Source organism: Cupressus sempervirens, chromosome 11 (assembly GCF_028749045.1).
Source record: "Cupressus sempervirens isolate cs-2001-9-10 chromosome 11, ASM2874904v1, whole genome shotgun sequence".
Lineage (NCBI taxonomy): Eukaryota > Viridiplantae > Streptophyta > Pinopsida > Cupressales > Cupressaceae > Cupressus > Cupressus sempervirens.
Window position 1 is genome coordinate 116673712 of NC_143128.1, and position 18484 is coordinate 116692195.

Here is an 18484-nt window from a genome sequence, read left to right on the forward strand (position 1 = left end):
TTGAATGATAATATTGATGAACTGAAATTTGTAGAAGAGGCTCTTGGTATGAATGATTCAGAGTCCTAGAAAATTTCCATGGAAGAAGAGATGGAAGGTCTTAAAATGAATGACACATGGGACCTTGTACCATTGCCTTAAGGATGGAAACCTATTGGTTGTAAATGGGTGTTCAAGAGGGAGATGGGTTTAAATGGAAGCATTTTAAGTATAAAGCATGATTGGTTGCAAAAGGTTACTCCCAGGTCATGATTGTGTAGTTTATTTAGATTTTTGATGTTTTCTGGTTGCCTATTTTGGTTGTCAAAGTCAAAAGCTTTATTTTTCACTTCAAAAAAATATTTTGAGACATTCTATTTTCCAAATTCTACTTCAGGCACATTGCATTCAATTTTTCAATTTTATTTAATTATGATGGATATATTGGTTGTTTCAAGTCTTGGGATTGATTTTTTTGTTTTAGATAATTTTTTATGGGTAATACTATCTATAGTATCAACCTTATATCTCTTTTGATCTTTGTTGAAATCCTTTTGTAGTATTTTTGCAAACACACTGAGATAAAGTATTAGTCTGTTGTATTTTAGGATCTTGGATATCTTTTTGTTTTATTGTACTCACACTAAATTATAAAGTGCCTTGGGAGGTTTTATGTTGGCCATATTCTTCATATTCCTTTATCACGTGAGTGATCCTTCCATGACATTAGCCTCATGACATATCAATGACACATGCCAGTATAGGTGTTTGCACTTCTCTTGCACTCTTAATGTTCCTAGTTCTTCTTTCTGCATGAGATATTGCATTGAGTTTTAGTGTTCATGTCTTAACTCTCATCATTAGAGGGGGTTTATGTTAGTTCTATTACTTTCTTGGTTTGATAGAGTTAACTATGTATTTAGTACTTGATCTTACATACTAGGTGATTACAGTAGCTAGATACTTATGCATTTTAGTAAGATGGATCACTTACCATATAGAAATTATTTTGTTTCTATTTTTGGAGGCCATTAATATGCCTTCCATCTTTGATCGGTCAGCTCTTCAAACTGTCTTCTCTACCTAGTCATGTTCTATACAACGGAGGTTCTTCAGATCAGTAGTTTGGTAGTATTTGCAGCTTCATGCTTCAGTGGTATTCTTCATGGTCATCCTTTGTTCATATCTTCTGAAACATTCTTTCCATCTCTTTTTCTGTAATGGGCACCCCTGGATGTCCCAAAAAACTAAACCAATTTGCTGAAAGGAATTTTGTCAAACAGTTTGCATGCAACCTCTTATTTCTTTGTTTAATGTTTTAAACCCCTTATAACTCCGAAAATGAAACGTTTATTTGTTTGTTGTGTTTGGTGCATGGAATTGGTATCATACAACATAAACAAGAAAGAAACTACAATAATATGCAAAGTGGAAATGAACTGCTGCTAATAAAATGTTATTTTCAGAATTCATAAAACCAAATACATGGCAGATTTAACAACTCACTAATTACTTCAGCAGTATTGACATAATACTCCAGCCCATGCTTTCGAACTTGCTGCTACAATACTTTGTCCTTCAATCAGTCCACTACCTTTGTAATACCATTCCCTCCAAGCAGCATAAGCGTCAGACAAGTAGTGAAGAAGATATGAGCAAAATACCAAATCTGCCTGTAGCCGGAAATGCAACTAAACTGCCTGATAATGAAGCCAATAACAAAGAATTCCAAAGGCCAAACCCCAAGGGAATGACATCTAGAATTTTACAAGAGAGGATAGACATCCTCAAATGCCAAGAACAGAGCTGCAACTCGCACACCAATTTCTTCTCATATTCAACCTGCCTAATGAAGCCACAAATGCTTCCTTTTATTCTATTTCCAAGGGTCCGCTCAACTCATATGGGCAATGTGGGATAAAAGATGTGTTATATATAAAACATATATTAAAATCCCCCTTATGTCTCCCTTGGGTACACATCACCATAAAATAAATATTAAAGTAACACTTTAATATTTTACAATTAAATTAGACGTTACTTTAATAAAACTTTAGGCATTAAAATGTATTAGCAATCAGACTTCGAATAATGCGAGTGATAGCTCATCGGAAAGCTCTCACTGAGGAGTATTGAATCCAATCACCAAAATTGACCTGCACTGTGTCCTGTCGACTTACTAAAAATAGTAAGTATGCCTGAAACTGAGTAAATCAATTTCGTTTTGGCCCAAACTGGAAATGACTAGGCCAAAACACTCCAGGATCCCTTTAAACCCTTCATTAGCCCTCGGGATCATGTAGAACAAGGCTAACGCACACACACTTGGTCAACTGCTAAAATGGGGACATTACAGTCCGCCCCCCTTGAAATTGCTTGTCCTCAAGCAATCTCAGTCCAGCCTGCTGAATAACCTGCTCACTCTTCAATGTAGAATCTTCCTCCTACAGGTCTTTCCATCTGACCAAATACTCCTTCACTATCCTGTTTCTATGCTTCCTCTCTTTGGTGTCTAGAATAGCCTCGGGTACTAACAAAAGCTTCCCCTCCTCATCCAAAGGGGGTAAATCTGTAGAAGGCACTACACTCTGACCAATGGCTTTCTTAAACCTAGACACATGAAACACATTGTGCACTCGATTGCCCTCTGGAAGCTCAAGCTCATAGGCGACTTTGCCCACTTTGCGAATCACCCTGTAGGGACCATAAAATCTAGGTTTCAAGTTTTCAGCTCCGCTCTTCTTGAGCGATGACTGTCTATATGGTTATAGCCTCAAGTAAACCATATCCCCTACCTCGAAGCTGCGCTCTATTCGGTGCTGATTAGCATACCATTTATGTTGATTCTGGGCCTATTGTATATTCTCTTTGAGCACTTTCAGGATGTCCTGACTATCCTGCAATAAGTTTTTGGCTTTGGGCACTCTACTATCCCCCAAAACTAAATCCATGAAGCTAGGTGCTTCATAACCATAGAGTGCCATGAAAGGAGTCATCTTGATGGACATATGATAAGTGGTGTTATAACAATACTCTCCCATATGCAACCATCTGATCCAAGCCTTTTTTTTGTGTAGTTACATAGTTCCTCAAATATCCTTTCACCCATTTATTCACAATCTTTATTTGCCCATCTATTTGCGGATGATAACTAGTGCTAGGTGTAAGATCTGTACCACACAACCTAAACAACTCTTGCCAAAAAACACTCATAAACTTACTATCTCGGTCGCTGACAATGAATTTGGGCAGCCCATGTAACCGGAATATCTCTCTAAAGAAAAGATCTGCCACCTGTGCTGCTGTGTAAGTGGACATAATAGCAAAGAAGTGAGTAAACTTCGTCAAGCGGTCCACCACCACATAGATGCAATCTCTTCCTTGTACTCGTGGTAAACCAGTGATGAAGTCCATCGAAATACTTTCCCATTTCCTATCAGGAATGAGCAAGGGCTGTAGTATACCTGTAGGAAATGTGTGCTCTCCCTTATTCTGTTGACAAACCACACACTCCTTGACATACCTCTAAACATCATCCTTGAGCCCTTTCCATGAAAACCGCTCTCGAATCTGCCTGTAGGTCTTGAAGACCCCCGGATGTCCAGCTGTGGGTACATCATGAAATGCCTTCAGTATCGCCTCTCTCAAGTGTGATGACAGAATCAAATAAACCCTATCTTGAACTCTGATCAATCCATCTATCACCTCATAGCGATCATCCTGTATGGTACCTGAAATCAATCCAGAAGCCCAAGCATCTCTGACATACTCTACTATAATCCGATCTCTCCAATCTCCTGAAATCTCTGCCAAAGCACATAAGTGAGGTCTCCGAGATAAGGCATCAACCACCACATTTTTCTTACCTTTGACAAACTCTATGTCAAAGTCATAAGCCTGCAATTTCGTCACCCATTTTTGTTGTCAGTCATTAAGATCACGCTGGCTCATGAAGTATTTAATACTGTTGTGATCAGTCTTGATCACAAAATGTCCACCTACCAAATATGATCAAAATTTGGCCAATGCATGCATTATGGTCAACATCTCCCGGTCATAGACAGAATAACTTTTCTCAACTCCCCGGAGCTTCCTACTCTCAAATACAATGGGATGCTTCTCCTGCATCAATACTGCTCCAATCCCATCACCTGATGCATCACAATGAAGCTCAAAGGGCTTCGTGAAATTCGGTAGAGCTAGAACTGGACATGAAGACATTACCTGCTTGAAATGCTCCAAACACCTCTATGCTGCCCCTGTCCACATGAAGGCTCCTTTCCTGGTAAGATCTGTCAAGGGTGTAGCAATTTGTGAGAATCCCTTAACAAACCTCCTATAAAAACCACATAAACCAAAGAATCCCTTAAGCTATGTAAGGTTTGTGGGAGTAGGCCACTCTACAGTAGCTCTAATCTTTTCGGGATCAACCCAAACGCCATCTGCACTAATGATATGCCCCAAGTAAAGGAGCTCAGTCATGCCAAACTCACATTTAGATTCCTTGGCATACAATGAATCTCTCTCTAGAATAGATAACACCTCCTCCAGATGATGTCAGTGCTCCTCCCAGGTCTTACTGAAGACCAAGATGTCATCAAAGAAGATCAAGACAAATCTCCTCAGCTGGTTCCTGAATACCTGGTTCATACAAGTTTGAAATGTAGCAGGTGCATTGGTTAGACCAAATGGCATAACCATGAACTCAAAGTGGCCATAGTGACATCGGAAGGCTGTTTTCTCAATGTCCTTTACTCTCATCCTGATCTGATGGTATCCAGATCGCAAATCAATTTTGGTGAAGAAGCATGCCCCATGCAACTCATCAATCATCTCATCAATCCTAGGAATGGGATACCTGTTTTTAATTGTTTTCTTATTTAGTGCCCTGTAATCGATGCACATGCACATCGTCCCATCCTTCTTCTTTACCAATACTACTGCTGAAGCAAAGGGGCTCTTACTGGGCCTGATATGCCCCATCTCCAACAAATCCTTAATCGTCTTCTCTATCTCATTCTTGTGTTTCTTAGGATGACGATAAGGAGTAATCATAACTGGTTTGGCTCCCTCCTCGAGCTCAATAACATGTTCCATCCCTCTGTCAGGAGGAACCCCATGAGGAATATCGCTAAATATTTTAGCGTGTCTATCAAGTATCTTCTGGATATCTGGTGGATGACTCTTTTCTTGTGGCTCTAGTGAAGTTGGCATAATGTAGCACTCTATCGCCCACTCTATTTCATCATGACTAAAAAGTCTCTGCATTCTCCTTAAGGACACTACTCTGCAACCTCCATCTGAAAGTCCTTTAAGTACCACAGTTCTACCCTCATGCTGGAATCTCATCTCCAATTTCACTAGATTGAGTGTGAACTCAACTAGTGAAGCCATCCATGTCATGCTGAGGATGACATCATAATCTCCCATGTCCACAACATAGAACTCATCCTGCAACTCATAGCCATCTCCAAACCTGATGCGAAGATTAGATATCTTTCGAGTGCATAATAACTTATCACCATTAGCCACCATGACTCCAAACCCATCATGCTCCTCTGTCTGTAACGCTCTCTTGGCTACCAACTGTGCATCTATGAAGTTATGTGTAGCCCCAATTTCAATAAGAGATATCACTTTCTGCCCCTGGATAGTACCCCTGACCTTAAATTTGATTGCCTTTTGGGCCCTTGTCAAGCGTACTAACGATCTATCATCCTTAGGAATGTTGCTCTCCTCTATAGTGTTACCCTCATCTGAATCAGAGTGCTGATCTTCCCCTTCTGACTCTGACTCTTCTGCTGAAAAATGCTCTATTTGATTTGCCTCAGCCTTGAGAGAACATTTATGAGATAAGTCCCAAGTCTCTCTACAATGGAAGCACAGCTTCTTCTTTCGAAGTTCATTCAAGGTTTCATTGTCTAGTCCCTTTGATCCTTCTTTGGGTTTGCTATACTCTTTTTGAAATGGTTTTTTGTTTTTGTCCTTGCAGTAGGAAGAATCTATTGAATGGTTTTTTCCTTTGTATACTGAAGGGGCTAAATCTCGTGCCTTTTTAGTTGCTTCAGCTAAGGTGAGTGGATCATGTCCCTTCACCCAACCTCGTAATGGATCAGCAAGACCATCACAAAATAACACCACCAATCTCCTAGGAGAGATATCAGTAACAAGTACAGACGAGCGCTGAAACTCAACAACGTAAGAATCCACAGAACCTAACTGTTTTAACTGTGCTAGCTCCTTGAAATGTAACTTGGGATCCTTAGTGTCAAATCTCTCAATCAATGTTTCGGTGAATTCCTCATAGGATGTAATCTGATTCTGCCCCAAAGTCACCATGCCATGATGCCACCATTCATGTGCAATGCCATCCAAGTGCATAGCCGCATACTTGATAGCCTCCTCCTCAGGCATAGGATTTAGCTGCAAGTATGTATCTACCTTCTCCACCCAAGCTCGTGTAGTCATCTTCCCTAAAGCATCATAATAAGGTAAAGAAAGTTTTCCAACTTTCTTCCTCAGCTCAAAGTTTTGATTCCTCCCTCCTGCTTTAGGCATGTGTCTCATCCTCAAGTCCATATAATTTCTAAGGGAAATATCTGCCTGAAAATCTGGTCCACTAGCCTCCCAGTCCCTCCTAAACTGATCCTGTAACTCGGTAATCTGCGGTTCCTTTACTGGTTGAACCGGATCTTTGGCTGGGAAAGTGGGTAGAAGAGGTCTCGAGCTCGCAGTCTGTGCTGGGCATGCAACGTGTCTAAAGTTATCAGCCTCATTCCCATTGTTGCCGTGTTCATTATTACCATTAATGTTATTCTCAGGACCATTGTTGTTGCCTTGGCCTTCATGGTTATTGTTTCCTCCGTTGTTATTTTTTCCCTCGTTGTTATTGTTTCTGTTGTTGGCATCACCTGGATTAATATTGACACCCATCTGTCTAGCCATGAGCTACAACATCATGTCCATTCGCCTATTCTGCTCCTGCTGCATACGTTGCCCCTACTCTAATGTATCCAGTAACTGTCTGAATAGTACCTCCCCCTGATCTGGACCAACATTTCTGCCTCTGCCTAATCCTGTATTCCTGTCATCTCGATCACCCATATTATTGTCCTGATCACAGAATATCTCCTCTGTGTCTGTATGGTTGGATTCAATGTCCCCCTGCACGGATGTACTAGACTGTTTGCTTTGCAAGTTTGAAATCCTATTTTGTCTTGCTCTGGTATCGTGGAAATTATAAGACCCCTGTCGCATGCTCAAACATAAATGCTTAGCCTTATTTATTTATTTATTTCTAATTTTAGTGTTTTGACATTTTGTCAAACACTTTTTCCCTCTATCTGACTGTTCCAAATTCCCTATAAGACCTCCACAGGATGGCATGACTTATAGCTCTGATACCACTGTAATGGGCACCCCTGGATGTACCAAAAAACTAAACCAATTTGCTGAAAGGAATTTTGTCAAACAGTTTGGATGCAACCTCTTATTTCTCCGTTTAATGTTTTAAACCCCTTATAACTCCAGAAATCAAACGTTTATTTGTTTTTTGTGTTTTGTGCATGGAATTGGTATCATACAACATAAACAAGAAAGAAACTACAATAATATGCATAGTGGAAATGAACTACTGCTAATAAAATGTTATTTTCAGAATTCATAAAATCAAATACATGGTAGATTTAACAACTCACTAATTACTTCAGCAGTATTGACATAATACTCCAGCCCATCCTTTCGAACTTTCTGCTACAATACTTTGTCCTTCAATCAGTCCACTACCTTCGTAATACCATTCCCTCAAAGCGGCATAAGCGTCGAACAAGTAGTGAAGAAGATATGAGCAAAATACCAAATCTGCCTATAGCCGGAAATGCAACTAAACTGCCTGATAATGAAACAAATAAAAAAGAATTCCAAAGGCCAAACCCCAAGGGAATGACGTCTACAATGTTACAAGAGAGGATAGATGTCCTCAAATGCCAAGAACAGAGCTGCAACTCACATACCAATTTCTTCTCATATTCAACCTGCCTAATGAAGCCACAAATGCTTCCTTTTATTCTATTTCCAAGGGTCCGCTCAACTCATATGGGCAATGTGGGATAAAAGATGTGTAATATATAAAACATATATTAAAATACCCCTTATGTCTCCCTTGGGTACACATCACCATAAAATAAATATTAAAGTAACACTTTAATATTTTACAATTAAATTAGATGTTACTTTAATAAAACTTCAGGCATTAAAATGTATTAGCAATCGAACTCCGAATAATGCGAGTGATAGCTCATCAGAAAGCTCTCACCGAGGAGAATCGAATCCAATCACCAAAATTGACCTGCATTGTGTCCTGCCGACTTACTAAAAATAGTAAGTATGCCTAAAACTGAATAAATCAATTTCATTTTTGCCCAAACTAGAAATGACTAGGCCAAAACACTCCATGATCCCTTTAAACCCTTCGTTAGCCCTCGGGATCATGTAGAACAAGGCTAACACACACACACTTGGTCAACTACTAAAATGGGGAGATTACATTTTCAAGTAGGGTTTCTCCAATGTGGTTTTATGCATTTCTTCACTTACAGAGATTTGGTTGTGCTTGGGTACTTCATCAGGTTTTCTTTGTCAAAACTCAATTTTTTTTCAGCAGTAGTTTCTAGGTTTTTAGCTATTCCCTAAATTTATCTTAAAGGGGGGTGTTAGAGTAATAATATATTGTCTTATTAATTAAATCATTTTTATTTAATTATTAACTCACTTATTATCTCTTTTTTACTTATGATAAACTTTAGGCATATACTAATTAATTATTTTATTAATTATTATCATGCAACCTAGGTTTTACCCTATTAGGGTTTTGATTTTCTTTTATAAGGATTGATATCTTTGTAATTTGATTCATTCACTTTGGATAATAGCAATTTCTTTTATCATTCATATTGTCTCATGTATGGATCTTGCAATTTCAATCCCCTAAGATTTTTCATTCTCTTTCTATGACAAGTGTTTGCATGTAGGTGATTCTTGGGAGTTGTGGAGTTGATCTTTCACCAACTTCAACATAAAATTATTTTTCATACATTGTTCAATTGAACCAATTTTAAAAATTAAATGAAGTCATTTTCTCAAGGTTTGAGATAAACAATAACGTATGTACAATATTAGATATTGTATAGTTTAAAGAAAATTAAATAAATAAAACTAAAACCAAAATTTGTTCATTTATAAAACTTGCTACAATTATTACTAATGCGACAAGTACTAGCCATTATGTTCTTTATTTATAATTAAAATTTAAAAAATTTCTAAAGTTTAAAATTTACATTATTTAAAAGTTATTTTTTTGGTTTCTAATTTCTATTTTATGATTGATTTTATTGAATTTTTTTAGGGGTATTTTTATTCTTTGATTCAAAAAACTATCTAAAAAGATACCTCTATGTTCATTGTGCCATTATGTCTACTAAAATCAGCTTTTACACAAGCATAATTTTTTATTTTTGAGGGATGCAATAGGCATAAAAATGAACTAAAGACCATTTGTGCAGACTAATAAAATAAAAGTTTTCAAACATAAAATTATTGTAAATAGTAATTGTAAGTTCTCATTTTATTTTATTTTATTTAATAAAAGTTAATGAATTGTGTGATAAATTTTATTTAGTATAAATTTTGAAGAATACTTTTCTTCATATGGTATATTCTATAAATTAATTTTTAGGGAAGACAAATTAGAAATCAAAATTAAGTAAATTATGCAATTTTAGTGTAAATTTTCATTAAATACTAATAATAACTTATAACATCTACATTTTAAAAATACACTTATACAATTTTATCTAATTTATGTACAAATTTTTGAAAAAAAAAATTATTATTTGTCTAAGAATTGTAATTTAATATTAATAAGTTCAGTTTTTTGTGTACGTATATATAAAATTTATACAAAAAATAATATGTCTATTTTAAATTTCTAATTAAAAATATTTAATTAATTTAAGTGCTAATTGAATTATTTGTATCTTTGAAATTTAACATTTTAGATAGTCATAATGTGTTTTAGGTAGTAGCCATAATGTATTCCATATGCTGTTATGAATTTGATTCTTATGTATAAATTCAATCTTGCATTGATTTGATAAAATGCCTTGTTAAATTTCAAAATCTACTCTTCTAACTCTTTTATCACATGTTCTTATGTGCCAATGTGATGTAAATTTATATTTTGTACTATATTTTACTTTGCACATCTAATTGTTTTTGTAGATTAGACATTCTTATAATTTTATTCTTTCTACTTGTCACATACATAAAGGACGTATGCTCTAACAAAGTTCTTGCATAAATAATGCATGCTTCTGTGCATATTTGAATGAGAAGAATATGATATTTTAGTTTTCATTCTAGATAATCTTGTTTTCTATCTATATATTATTATGCAACATATACTTCTTTCTTACCTAGATCCAGTTGAACATTTTGAAATCTTTTATTTTTTATCTATTCATGACTGACTAATATTAGATATGATAAATGATTAATATCACGAAAAGAAACAAATTAATTCTCATGTCTCACTTGTCGACATACTATGTTGGTTGCTTATGCGGCAATCAAGTCAATCTTGACCCATCAGGCCTTTTTGTTTTAACATTAGTTAAGAATATTTAATGTATTATTTTTAGTATATTAGATGACTCATTTCATTCCTTATGAGATCACGTTATATGATTTGCATTATGTCATTCATGAGTACATTTAATGTTTTATATCTAATTGTATTAATGGGATTAGATTATTGAATTCTCTGTTGTTGCAAGTGTCTGAGTGGATGCAGGATCAACAGGACAAGAGTGTGGTTGAAGTAAATGGGGTTAGCCTCTTAGAAGGGGATGAATTAGAGGTCTCGTAGCCGCTCACACACACCACTTAGGATTAAATGTTATTTATTGTCGCATTTTATCTAGCTTAATCTTGTATTCTCAAAACAAAAACTAGATAATAACAATGGATGCTGTATTATGGAAAGATGTATTCGTAGTAGGTTTATTATATCGTTAAAATGATGAGTGATTTTATGAGAATGGAAAAAAACTAAATCTTCCCATCTTTAATATATATTATGAATATATCTTAACACAACCCTATTTATTTTTCCTCCTTCTAACTTGTTAAAAATGACAGTGTTCATTTACGCTTATTCAGCGAACTCTGTCTTGTTTTTGTGTGACAAAAAGAACGATTAGGTCAGTTATTTTGGTAGAATGTATATAAAACAAAAGAGAGGCTCATTGGAAAACATGGTGGCTAGAATTGGGAAGAAGCGCGGCGGCGCTTGAAGAAGACAAAAGAGGAAAGGCAATAATTACCACATTATTTATATGTTTATCTAAAAAATATTGGCATCCTTAAAGCTTTTGTGGAATGTATTATGAAGTGTATTTAAAATTATTATTCCATTTATGTTATGTTATCCTTTTCCTTGATCCCTATACAGTATTTCGTCAAGCTTGTAGTACATACTATAACCCTTGGGGATGATGTGAATGTTAGACTCCAACGTGTGTAATGTTAGGGCATCTTTATTTTCTAATAAATATCAATATTACTATGTTTTGCCAATGATAGATTCCAATGTTATTATCTTATTTGTGATTATTATGATAGAATCATGAACCAAACCTGTATAGAGGTCGTGTAATACAAATGACGGCTTTAGCCCCAGTCCCAGCCCCAGCCCCAGCCCCACCATTTTCCTCCTTGAGGTTGATGAAATTACAGTTAAACATATTCAATAAAAAATCTCATTCAAACTTATCAGCCAACTAGCTTGGAAACATCAAGATCTTTCATTGATTCTCCTATCGATATTTCAAAATGACGTGGGGGCAAAGAAAATCCCGTTCAGTGTAACAGAGGTAGACATAGAAACCAATTTGAAAGTTCCATTTCATACTGTGGTGTGAGTAGTGTTCATTTGATTCCTTCATAGATATAAAATCTTTTGAAATCAAAACAAATGAACATCGTTTAGTTCAGTGTTTCATCCTTGTCAGCATCACTTAGATTCAATGAGTGCTAAGTGTTCCATTTATTCTCATAAGAGATGTATTCATGTTGAATCACTACTCATGAAACATGGGTCAATGAGTTTCACTCAAAATCACACAGTTAAATCTTGATAGCAATATCACAATTTGACTTACTGTGGAAATTATCTCCTACTTATCAATTGATGAGCTTGAGGGGCTTTCTAATGAGATGGCTCATAAGGAACAACACTTGGTGAAGGTTTTTCAAATGGGGTTGCAAGCTTTGGGTTTAACCTTGGAGAAAACTCCATAGTTAAGTGCGATTGGGCTGGAGTAGTACTGGGATAGGTGACCTCCCAGGAAGTGCTGATACTTAACCTCTATGAGCATCACCTAGATCCAATGAGTGCTAAGTGTTCCATTTATTCTCATGAGAGATAGGTTCATGTTGAATTACTACTCATGAAACATGGTTCAATGAGTTTGACTCAAAAACACATAGTTAAATCCTAATAGCAATATCACAATCATTTAGACTATAAAATAAGTACATTTTTTACTTGTAGCTTGTTAGTTGACACTTCCCAACTTTCCTACCTTGTTCAAAATTTCTCCACATTCTAATGGAAATCAAAATCTCTGAATTTTCTAGGGAGCTAATGACAAGCTCCCATTCAGTTTAATAATTTAAGAATTGGTAGTCATGCACATTTCGAACAATATGATTGAACTTAGAACCTTTGGGATGTTGAATTGAGTCAATAATGAATAATAAAAGTTTATGAAGATCTATGTCTTATGTCAACGTAAATTACTAAATATTTTATTGTAGCTACAAGCTCTATATTTAATATCAATTAAGAAGTAATCTATAAGTTCCATATTATTAGAGAAGTGAGGTCATTAATTTAGCTTGGTATTCAATGCTTGTATATTTAATATTTATATGGTTTTTGTTTATGAAGTTGTATATATCCATACTTGCAATTCAGCAGTGATGACGAAACCTTAAGAATCAGATATCTTTGTTTCTGAATGAATATTTCCACTAAACCTTGGGAGATAAGGAAACTTCAAAGGTAAAAGTTTTTATTAGAATGGTAGAGAACAGCTAAATTCATTCGGTTGTAAATGTTGAAATTTAATTTTTTTATTTACTAGGTAATGTTGGTCGAGTTCCGTCAGTTGTAGATAGATGCAACTTGTATTTTTAATTTACAATTCTGGGTATGATTATTGAGATCCTCCATTATACTTGAATGTAACATGTATTCCGTCTTTTGAAAAACTAATCAAAGTTTGCTCAATGATTGCTGTAAAATATTTAATGTCATTCTGATTGTCCGATGTTTATCTCGTTTGTGGTTGGGTGTAATGTGGACAATGGTAGGGTAGGGATGGATGTACTACATTTTGCTTCTCTCAATCTGTTGGATTCTAAAGATATGATTCTCTATGTTTTCTCTCTATCTCAATAATATTGACAAATTTAGTGCTTGGCCAAGTCATTTATTTATTGTGTTTAGTTATGATATTTCTAACATGTAGCATATATGTGTGTTTTGTGTGTGTATGTGTGGCTATGCCTATTTTATCTTGCATATGAGTAGTTGTGCTTTAATTAAAAGAAATGTACATGTGGGTATATATGGTGCAATTTTTCTTTCACTTCATATGAGTAGGTGTGTTGTTCTCTTTTCTTTTCACTACAACATTCTATGAATGGGCTACAAGAAACATGGATGTATGTAGTATGTTTCACGGTTGCACCCGATCCATCCGATCCATCTTGTTATGGGAAGCTAGGCTTCTCACATCAAGTTTAGGGAATTCTTCATGTCAAGAAGAATCTCAGGGGAGTAAATGCTCTGTGCATGGCAACGTAAAAGTTTGTGGGCCACACTCTCATCTTAGATAGTAGATGGACGTTGTTCGATGGATTTGGAGATTGGCTCACATAAAAGGACTTATGGAAAGATTTAATAACCTATCTCGTGAATTTGTACTTGTATCTTTGACATGAGACATTTTAGGTAATTGTGTAAGATGGGAAATGTAATCTCAACACATGATGTATATATAATATTCTTCAAAACATGCATTAGCTGAAACATGGATCAATATATTTTCAATTGTTGTATTGGTGTTTTCACTAATAAATTCAATCTAAAACTTGAGATGGTCATATTGAAATTCTATTCATATTTTTAGATGGCCAATGGATATGTATGATGGTTCAATACTATAACATTTGCTATATTCTTATTGTTTTTTAAATCAAATTATTCATAATATATGATGTTGTTAACTAACAAATAGTATATTGGTTCTTTTGACTTTTCCAACTTAGATATTATTGGTTATTTTCTCAAAATTCACATATTGTATGGTGTGGCTTTCATTTATAAGGACATGGTTCTTATATATGGTATCAAAGTTGTTTTTTAACCCTAGGCCCTTGGGATACTATGCTAATTTGCACCCATGTGTGCTAGGTGTTTGAGTTATCACTATGCTTACAAGAGCTAATGATAGCGGTGGGTCTAGCAGTGGTGCGCGAGCTGATGAACCCAATGAGAGGTTGGATTGGATATTGGCAATGTTGATCCAATATGGGGCTTTGTTACATCAATAAGGCCAAATGATGGATATCTTAGGGCATGAGGCTTGAGATAGACAAATTAAAGAAGAAGCAAGGAATCATGATAAAATCAGGGCTCAAAAGCCCTTAGTAAGTAGGAGGAGTAACTGAGAAATAAATATTGGGATAAGTAGTTAGTAGATGTCTTTGACAAATATAAGGTAGAGAAAAAGGTGGGAGTTGATCGTCAGATTGCTCTCATTATTGATGATAGGATACAGATAGCAGTTGACTTGAGGAAGGATCTCAAAAAATCTACTCCACCTCCGTTCCATGGTAGAACTTCTAGGGAAGATGTTGAAACATTTATTACTAGGATGGAGAAGTATTTCCTAGTACCAAATTATACAAGGGAATCTATAGTAGTTTTGGCCACATTTTAGGTGATGGGTGAAGCAGCTACATGGTTTGAAAATGTAATGGTTAAAAACAAATTTTAGCATGAGGAGGTAAAATGGGAAGAAATTTTACAACATTTCTGGAAGAGATGGTTACTGTAGTTGTTCTATGTCAAGAAACCATCAAATTTCTACAAGCTAGTTTAGGTTCAAACATGAAATTTACATAGTACCATAAAAAAATCTCATTTGGTGAATTATGTTTTGTAGTACTAGCATGATGAGCTATTTAGAACCCAAAATTTCGTGATGGGTTCGTGACTTGAAATTTACAGTTAGGTCAAAATGTCAAATCCTTAGATGATGGGGTTTACAATACATAATCCCTCAAATAGGAACAAAGGTTGACCAATGATTCTGTTGGATACAATTGTCTAATTGTGTTTTGTCTTTTATGTCACACAAATGTCATATCAGTTGTTAGTTAATGATTACCCAGCTCACTTGGTCAGCAAGATAGTTTTCCTTGTTTATCAAGCATTTCTAAAGTTTACTCTATGAAGACAATGTCTATCGAGCTCACTCCAGCGTTGAAAGAAATTATTGTAGAAAATAGTGTTAACTGAGTTCACATGGTTAACAAAGGAAAGTTGGACAGACTTAGTACTAACTGAGTCCATTCAGTTACCAAAGGATTTTTGCAAGTTTGCAGTGTTAACCGAGCTTCTGTTGGTTAACAAAGGAAATCATCTTAGAACCAATGTTTACTGAGCTAGGTTGGCTAATGAAGGATTTTGTTGTTTTGGCAGGAGAAGCTTAATTATTTTAAGCATTTGTTCTAGCCAATTATGGTAATGACTAGTGGTCATTCTAATTTGTATTAAGCCAACTTGACAATCTGTATGATATAAATATAAGCTCAAGTCGTGATTTTCAAGTGTTTGCAAGTGTGTTGATTGAATTGAGAAAGAAAGAGTAAGAGAAAACTTGAAGGATAAGAAGATATCCTTGTGGAGCAAAAAAGTAATATTTGATCAAGAAGGATCAAATTTTAAGCTAAATAAAGATCTAGATTCAGCAATTTAGTTGAATCACAATTAGGTTATTTCATTGTTACTTTCTAACCATTGTAGCAGTGATCTAAAATCTCTTAATAGAGTTGGTTTAATAGCTAGTTGTAAACCCTCTAACAAGGTGACAGCTCCATTGAATTGTTTTAATACCTCTCACAAGGCCACTCCTAACAAGGTGATTAAATCCTCTAATAAGATCACACCTAACAGTGTGTTTCATGCACATGATTTGATTTTCCTTGTTGAATTTAGTTGGGTCCATTTTTTTTTGTTCACTAAATAATTAGATGAAAACTTTCTTTGAGATGTATGCCAACTCAAACATTAGAAGAAAAAATTATTCAATAGTTCACCAATTACTAAATTTATTTTGAATTAGATGGTTTTTAAATCGGTTCTAAAGGTCAACCAAACAAGTTGTAGCAAACTTGGATTTCACAAGTACAATAAGCTATGGAATTGATAAGGCCTACTGTAGGAATCAACAAGAGGATGTGGTCACATCATTTATAATGAAGAGGTTTGGAAGAAAGAGATGTCATATTTGCCTCATCTTTGGGCTTATTTGTTTCAATTTTTAACCTTGAAATCCTTTTTGAGGTTTTCCAATACAATTGGACACAAACCTTCGTGGACAGAACTAGTTTTAGACAATAATTGGCTTTTTTTTTTTTTTAATTAATTGGTGCAAATTAAATACAGTATTGCATATTGTTGTTGTCTCAAGTTTTATCTATGTCAGCTTCTATGCAGTTCCTTTAGTTTGTGAGAATGTTTCCTACACACGTCCCTATTGTTTATCATTTTTTATTTTACCTTACATAAGTATATGAGTTGTCATACCTGATATTAAGAAGCTATCTTGAGCTTTTATTTGAAATGAACAACTATTGCAATTAGATGCAATCATGTTGTCTTTGCATGTAGCATATGGAGATCCTCAGTGTGAACCTAAAGGTCCTTTTGTCTTATAAATGTCTAAGGGGTACTTGTTTGTAATCCATGTTCAAATTTTGTGGTACTCAAAAGAATTTTTTAGTTCAATATTAACTAGCTTTTTTTACTTCAGAAGGAAAGATTTCTAGTTAGATTATTTGCGTTCATGATAGTTTTTATACCTTTTATTATTGTTCAAGAAGTTTTGAGATCATATCATCTTGTTTTTTCTCCACTTAAATGAGAGGCTTGATTTAGTCAGTTTTCTACACGAAACTTTGAAGTCATATGATCTTGTTTTTTATGTTGTTTATGCACCAAAATTTACACACCTTCTTTTAGAAGCAAGGTCACTATTGTAAGTGGATTGGAAATGTTCATAAGGTAGGCCATGCAAAATTTTTAACTCTTTACTATCTTTCCATATAAGGTTTATCAATTTCACAACACAAGCAATTGTATGGGGTCCATTTGCTACCAAATTTGTTTCTTTATTGGTTTTAATATGGTGTTTGAACTAATTTCAGCACCTGGGAAAGTAATAAGGGAAATAGCTATTAGAAATACATGATCACATAATTGAGATTGTGAGCTTCTATTAGATTCAGCTCATCTATCATATTGTGCCATTTGGATAAGTTATATTAGACAATCTTTGTGGAGTTTTCCATACTAATATTTACATATCATATTATAAGAGAATGTTAACATTATCAATTCTTTCATTAAGAATGTTGTGAGTATAAATGGAGCACTATATTAAGTTTGGATTTTATATGTAACATGTCAAAATGGGGACGATATAGCAATAGGCTATTGAAGTGGGAAGTTCTATTCGAAAGTATTCAAGCTTAGAATGCCTACCGCTTTATAAAAATCAGAAAATATTTCTAATTGAATCAAGATTTTTTAACCTAATTTTATTCTCAGCATATTTGAGTGTTATAACTCATTTGATTGATTTTTTTTTAATGATTATAAATATATCATGTATGGAGTTTCCAATTTGAATCTTATCTTGAGACTAAAATAGCTAGTGGCTAAGAACAATATTATTATCCATGAGGGGAACTAGAAATCTTATCCTCACTCTCTTAGATGATGTGGTAGTATGGATTTAACTATTGCACATGAAGATTATAGATTAGGAGGAAAATATAGATTCTATAGAGAGAAATATTTACAGATATTTTCTTATATATTATTTTATAGCACTGGAAGAGTTGTGTAAAGAAACAAGATGGAGATACCTTTATAAATTTATTGCTCTTGTTTGAATGGAAAACAAAACTTCCAAATCTTGAATGACACACATCATTCATGCCAAAAAGGAAAGTATAAAGTCAATCTAGTCAATGTTAAGATGATCATTACATGGAAACAAATTTAGTCTTCAGATGAAATTGTTTGTAATTTGAATCTTATTAATTCCTTTTTGTAATACTAGGCTAAACTTAAATTTAGATTCTGACA